This window comes from Ruditapes philippinarum, unplaced genomic scaffold (genome assembly GCF_026571515.1).
Source record: "Ruditapes philippinarum isolate M1 unplaced genomic scaffold, ASM2657151v2 ctg195_1_1_1_1, whole genome shotgun sequence".
In the NCBI taxonomy this organism is placed as follows: Eukaryota; Metazoa; Mollusca; class Bivalvia; order Venerida; family Veneridae; genus Ruditapes; species Ruditapes philippinarum.
Genome location: NW_026853905.1, coordinates 39,499 through 47,314, shown reverse-complemented (window position 1 = coordinate 47,314; position 7,816 = coordinate 39,499).

Sequence of the window (7,816 nt, the reverse complement as noted above, 5' to 3'; positions counted from 1 at the left end):
AAAAGAGGCAATTTACATGGCACTCTAATGGAAAACCAGTCATATACTGTAGACTTGATTACTTCTTTATATCCGATTCGCTTAGAAACATCATTTCAAAAAAGTAATATTTCTCAACATGGCCTTAAAACATATCATTCTCTAGTTACTTTGACATTTAATGATAATGCAATGCAAAAAAGGACCTGGATACTTTAAAATGAACAGTGCTTTATTATTAGATGAAGTTTATCAAAGTCAAATTAAAGAAATTATTCAAACAACAGCAGAAATAAATAAAACATCAAATCCAAAATACCTATTGGGAAATAATAAAAGGTGCAATAAGAAATGAAACAATACGTTATGCAAGTTTTAAGAAAAAGAAAGAAAAAGAACAAGAGTTAAATTTGATCGATGAAATAAAACAATTAGAAGAAAAAATACTAACAATTGATTCCTATAAAGAAAGTAAAGATGAAAATAAGTTAAAAAAATGAAATTTTATTAAAAAAAAAAAAACTTGATGAAATTTATGAATATCGTGTAAATGGCTCAATTTTTAAGAGCAAGAGCTATTCATGTAGAACATAACGAAAAAAAATAGTAAATATTTTTGCAAACTTAGAAAAAAAGACAAGCCGAGAAAAAAGTTATACATAAATTAAAGGTAGAAAATAAAGAAATAACAGAAATAAAAGAAATATTAAAAGAAGAAAAATCCTTTTTATGAATGTTTGTATAGATATAGAACTTCTCAAAACTCAAATATTAATTTTTTTGATACAGATATAAAATTATTAAATGAAGAAGAAAAGATCACATGTGAAGGGAAAATTAAATGAATATGAATGTAAAATAGCTTTATCAGAAATGAAAAATAATAAAAGTCCAGGATCTGATGGTTAACAGTTGAATTCTATAAATTATTTTGGAAATAGCATAAAAGACTATTATCTAGCTTCCATTAATTACTCTTTTGATACTTCAAAATTAACAACACTTCAAAGACAAGGAATAATATCCCTTATTCCTAAACCGGATAAAGATCTTACAGATATTTCAAATTGGAGACCAATAAGCTTGCTCAATGTTGATTATAAACTTGCAACAAAAACAATTTCAAATAGAATAAAAAAAGTTCTGCCGTCTAATAATAAGTTTTAATCAAACTGGTTTTATGAAAAATAGATATATTGGTGAAAATGTAAGGCTGATTTTTGAAATTATTGAACATCTGCAGAAAAGAAAATAAACCGGGTTTATTATTCTTTGCTGATTATGAAAAAGCATTCGACAGTCTAAGCCATCAATTTATATTTGATACACTGAATAAATTTAATTTTGGCAAAGATCTTATAAAATGGGTTAAAATCTTTTATACTGATATATCAAGTATAGTTATCAATAATGGACATTTTTCAGAGTCTTTTAATATAGAAAGGGGAGTACGTCAGGGATGTCCATTATCATCTTCATTATTTATTTTATGTATAGAAATATTATCAAATTTCATAGAAAAAGATAGTGAAATTAAAGGAATAGAAATCGCGAACAAAACAATAAAGCAATCCTTTTTTGCAGATGATGCAACATTGTTAATGATGGATCAGTGAAGTCTTTTGAAAAACTTGTATATGTAATAACGGAATTTAGCAAAATCTCTGGTTTAAAACTTAATACAAAAAAATCCACAGTTCTACGAGTGGGATCGCTCACAAAAAGTGATATAGAACATTGTAAATATAAAAAATTCAATTGGACATCTGATTCAGCAAAAAACTCTAGGTATTTCTTTTCTCGTCTAATTACAAAATAAATACAGATATAAATTTAGAACCAAAACTAAGAAACTTTTTATTTTGCTTAAAACAATGGCAACACAGAAAACTGACACTTATGGGTAAAGTGATGGTAATAAAAACATTTGCCTTACCTAAACTGTTGTATCCATTTTCAGTTTTAGAAAACCCATCAAGTAATAAGATAAAAGAAATAATTAAAGCAATGTTTTTGTTTCTTTGGGATGGCAAGCCAGAAAAAATCAAACGTAAAACATTAAAACTTAATGTTAAAAATGGTGGTTTAAAAATGATCGATATTAATAATTTTTTAAATGCAGTAAAGGCAAATTGGGTCAAACGATATATAAATGAGGACAATAAAGGATTATGGATTACCGAAACTTTTTATCAATCAAAAGATAAAACAGTATGGAAATGACCTAATATTTGACTGTAATCTTTCGAAATCAGATATCAATAAGCTTTTTCCTCATAATTCATTTGTAAACAATGTGCTTTCGTCATGGTTTCATATTCAACAAGAACACAATAATAAAAAAGATAACCTTAAACATATAATATGGAATAATTCGAATATTAAAATTGATAATAAATTGGTGTACTATAAAACATGGCATCAAAAAGGTATTCTATATTTAGAACATCTATATGATTATAGGAAAAATGAACTCTACAAATTTGAAGACCTTAAAAATATCTATGGTATGGAAAATGCTGAGTTTTTAAAATATTACACGCTTGTGAATAATATACCAAAAGGATATCTTAATAGTCTGAAATCTACAAGAAATTATAACGAAGTACAAGATACACTCCTAAATAAAGTTAAAAAATCAAAATCTACAAATAAGCTTTTATATAATATTCAACTTGAAAATGATGAAAGGTTCAAAAATACAAATGAAGAGAAATGGGAAAAAGAAATAGAAACTGAGTTGGATTGGCAAAATATATATATGGTTCCATTTAAAAGTACTACAGACGTGTCATTGAGAAATTTTCAATACAAATTTATTCATAGACTTATTCCAACTAATACAATGTTACTTAAATATAGCCTTTGTAATTCAAATCTATGTGATTTTTGTGGTAGCAATTTAGAAACGCTTTACCATCTTTTTTGGGAATGTACTATTGTACAAAATTTATGGTCAAAATTACATTCTTTTCTTTTATCAATCAATATTGTTTTCTCATATAATTTAGAAACAGTGTTTTTTGGAGAACTGAAAAAACAATATTAATAGTATTTTAGTAAATTATATCATCATACTTATGAAATATTTTATCCTTAAAATGAAATACCAAAAGCATGAACCAACTTTTGATATTTTCAAAAACTTTTTGCTATTGAGAATACAAATTGAAGAGAAAATTGCTTTTCTAAATGATAACGTTGAATAACACAAACAAAAATGGGGTAACTTGTTTAACGCTCTAACCTACAAACCAACAGTAAGTTAAAAATAATTTCAAAACCATAAAACGTAAGAAAATTAATTGAAATTAGCTCGCTTGTTCCTTTTTTTTGTCTCTTTTTTGCGATTGTATGTATGTTTTGTATGTATGTAGGAAAAAAGTATCTTTTTGAATGTATGTGTGTATGTTTGTGTATGTATATTTTCTCTGACATTTTTCCTTGTTGTTTTTTTTTCTCTCTCTTTCCTTATTTTTACACCAAATAATGTTAAATATTTTTGAATATACTTCAAAAATCCTTCTTTTTTTATTCTCCCTTTCTCTAAATAATGTTAAAATGTCTTTGAATATACATGTACTTTAAATTTTCAGTCTCTTTATCTGAAATACTCTTTCTTTTATTCGAAATGAATAAATATATAGTAGAAATATGGAGTAAATGGATGTTTTTTCATACTTATGTAGTTTTTTGTTATTGAAATTATAGGTATGAGTCTGTGAATTGTATGTTAATATGTATGTTTGTATTGTTATACTTCAAATATCAAATAAATGAAAAAAAAAATCTTTAGTATCATAACTTTTAAAACCAAGTTGTATTTCAGTTAATGGTTTGTTCAGTATATCCAATCTTTGTGAATAAGAAATTATAACATTATTTCAATGAGGTGATAAATCAAAAGAAAAGTAAAATTTTCTTTGAGAATATGTAGGAAGCCGCTGGTAAATCCGTCTCGACTACTAGTCTTTTTTCAGGTCTTGAACTTTGTAGTTTCCTAGGTGATGAAAGTTCAAATAATCATAAAAAACAAAAGTAGCCGTAAAGAAAATTTTCGTTGTTTTTTAAGTGTATAAAGCTGTATCATATGAAATGTTTGCATTTTTTATATGAATTGTAACTTAGGCCGTATAAATTTAATTTTAAGACACTTATCTGGGCTTTTCAAAAATATTGTACTCTATAAGAATTATGAAAGGACTTAAAGAGTCCTGTTTATAATAAATGCACGATAAATGTTCGTCCTAGGCAATTAAAAAGGATTTGTTTGATTGGAACCATTATTTAAGTTACGAAAAACGCTATTTTTGCAATTTTTTAACTTTGATGTATGAAATAACTTCAACATCGGTTTCACAAGAATCCAACTCTATTAATACCTTTATGTCCACTTACAAATGTTCATGTAAATTGGCACTCTCGATTGCATTCACACTGTGCGGTTCCCCTCTCATGATTAACTGTCATTATAGCATAAAATCGGCTATTTTCCCCTCTTTTGCCCATGTTATAACGGGGCCAAAATCATGCGTTAACATAGTCACGCGCTCTTGTTATAGCCCGGTTTTACCTATGCGCATTACATACAGGGCCCAGTAAACAAACAAACTAAAAATGACGATTTGGCCTGTTTGCCAAAGAGTCATGCGCTCTTGTTATATTGAAATTATTGATTCAATCGCATAACGGCGAGCAGCTTTCAAGGAACTATGCCGGAAATACGGCGTATAGACATCGCCGCTAATCTTGGTTGTCCCCCTTTCTAAGAAACGGACAGTTGTCAATGTAAACAAATCTGTCATTCAGTTTAACCCTCAGATTAACTTACAAAACAAGATAGCACAAAATGAATATGAGAAAATGTTGTTTTAATAATGTTTATATTGAAAAATGCTCTTTATATTTCTTTGAGAGAATAATGTTTAGTGTCTGATTTTTTTATAAACTTGTGTGCTTGAAACAAAAAACGATTTTGATGTCACTCAACTGTGAATCTGAAATCATTCTAGGAATTTCTGAGGGTCATGTTTTGTCTTGGGTTCAGTAATTTAATGTTCTTTTCTTGAGTTAATAAATCTCCAGTGTAAAGTTTTGTTAAATCAATTAAAATTCGAAATTTCGTTCGGTTCTGAGCATTGTATTTCCTAAGTTGTTTGCCCCGGAAAAATAAAACGCATACGTAAAACATGTAGAATTGGATAAATACCGTCCAAGCACAAGGATTTAATGTATTTGTTTTTGCATTGAATATAAATTATGAATATGTTTTAAAATTTTATGCTATAATAGCGTCAACACACGTTTATTTCGTGTTATAAAGTCTGCAGAGTCCCTCGGAACTGTTGGAGCCCTCGCCCTACCGGGCTCGGGTACCAACCGTTCCTCGGGACTCTGCAGACGTTATAATACGAAAAAACGTGCGTTAACCCTATAAAATATCAACATATCTTACACTACTAACGAGAGCTATAGACACAAATCACACTTTCTATGCATTTTGCTCAGCTTCAAATAGATAAATTTATAATGTTTCTTTATACTTTAAGCTTTTATTGAAAACCATTTTCTGTTATTATAAACTGGCTGTCACTTTTTGTAGGTCAAATTGTTCAAATGTAAACATTTTAGTTTCTAAGTCAAATTTTGGTGAACAAATTTGATTTTCCTTTATTAAATGAAACTACTCAATGGAACAGATATCAAGTTGGACACCACGTTTTTCTCTTTTAATTAAATCTGACGGATCAAGTTGGAGACTAAATGACGGACAGTTCTTAAAACAACCCATCGGCACTGAATTGTCTTAATTTTCATCTCCTGCCTTGCTTCGTTGCGTCCTTGTAATTAATTCTTTGCTGCTCTGTCTTTCTTTAGACATTAAGTACTTTTGTCATCGCCATGGGGTCAACTTCCTTTATGTATCTACATGATCATTTCTGTGTTTTACTTATTTCATCTTGTTTGAATATCGCTTGACAGTAATTCATTTTATTTACATTGTTCCATTTAAAGGAACATGTTGGGACAGTGCTTAGCTTGAATACGAGTAAAAATCAAAATACAAAACGTTTGATGTTACTGTACTGTTACTGTACTATTGTCAACATCAGAAACACACCTACGGCAAAATTACTTTAGGTGACATTTTAGACTTAAATGAAAAATAAAATGTAGCACTGCTGCATATATTGGGGCGTAATACGAAAAGAAACTTTTATGGAATTCACTGATAATCAGTGAGTTCGGCATGAACTGACGACAGTTTAAGAATATTGACAAGTTTAATGAGACTTAGATTGGTATGGTTGAAAGTTTTCTAACATTAATTGAACTATTTCTTAAGTTACGGTAGTGATTCATTCAAAACTATCAAATTTCAGTGCAAAATACATTTTGTGCTGCTGTTTTCATTTTAAAACTTTGTTTACAAAACTATGTATGTCATAAGGTCTGATAGTAGAGTAGGAATTCATTAGTAAAAATATGTTTGTTAAAAAGATGTTTTAAACTATATTGCCCACCTTTCAAAATCAAAGGACGGTTGTCTTCAAAAGGAAGAAGAAAAACTAGTGAAAATCGAATATCCTAAAAAAGGCCAAAACGACAAAATTGTGTTCTAGCTTGGTTTTATTATGCCTGTTTATGCGCGGTAGAGGTAATTTAAAGATACCGACCACACCCAATGTGACACGTTCGTGCTATTGCACATGGTTCCAAAGTAAAAATCGGCTTATAATCAAAACAAAAAAAACCAACAACAAAAAACAATTGGGTAGATTAGACAGTTTAGCAACATTCATGTATAACGCGAAATGGTACACATGAAGAATTTAGTAAAACTTTATGTCACTTATTGAAAAAAGATTATCTGATGAAATAAATTTAAAAACCAATTGCATGTGGGGCATAAACTTACTTATGCAAGTAAATTTAACAGTCCGAGCTTCGATCCTAAGAATGCGGTACTTTTGGAGAATGTAACTATTAAATGTGTTTATTTTAAAAGGGCAGACTAAGTTTTGGTTCTGCTTTGTCCTATTTTGCCTATGTTTTCATGAAATATCTCCACAGCTTATCATCCCTTCTGTTTCAATGTACAAATATACTAAACGTGTTATTTCAGTTGTATTTGTAGTTTTTTGTGATCTATAACTCAGTTGTAATAGTAAATTATTTCACCTTGTGACGACTATTCTTAAAAGCAACATTGATTCTTGACTAGCCATTCAGCAGCGTATCGGCTTTTAAGTTCAATACAAGTTTAATACAACCTGGTGTAGTTTTTGCGTTAGTATAATGTAATCGCAAACAAACTTTTAAGTATTCTTTCTCTATCCCTATCATTTATCATAAAAACAATTTACTTATTTTTCCTACTTTTTGTGCAGTAGAAAGCGTGTATGGGATATTTTTTGATATACTTATATTGTTTAAGATCACCAGGCGAGAACAGTAGATAACTTTATCAATAACCTTGTCGAGAATTGTAATAAATCAATAGAATTTGTCAAAAATGAAAGGAAGTCTAAATCGACTTTAAACATGGAATTTCATGATGAAACTGTTCAACAGAGAATTGTGTAAATCTCAACCAAGGAAGTGTTAGTTTATACTTTTCTTAACTGACCCAATAAGCACCAACAACAAAATTATTGATATTTATTAATTAAAATGGTTTAAATTACAGTAATCTTAGCGATACAATATTAGCAAACAATTCCAACATGTCTATTTATGTACACAAAGAAACCTGACTGTGCAATCAAAGGTAATGCATGTCGCTCGCCTTTTATCATACAACAAATAGTTTCTGCCTTAAAAAATACCAAAAAAA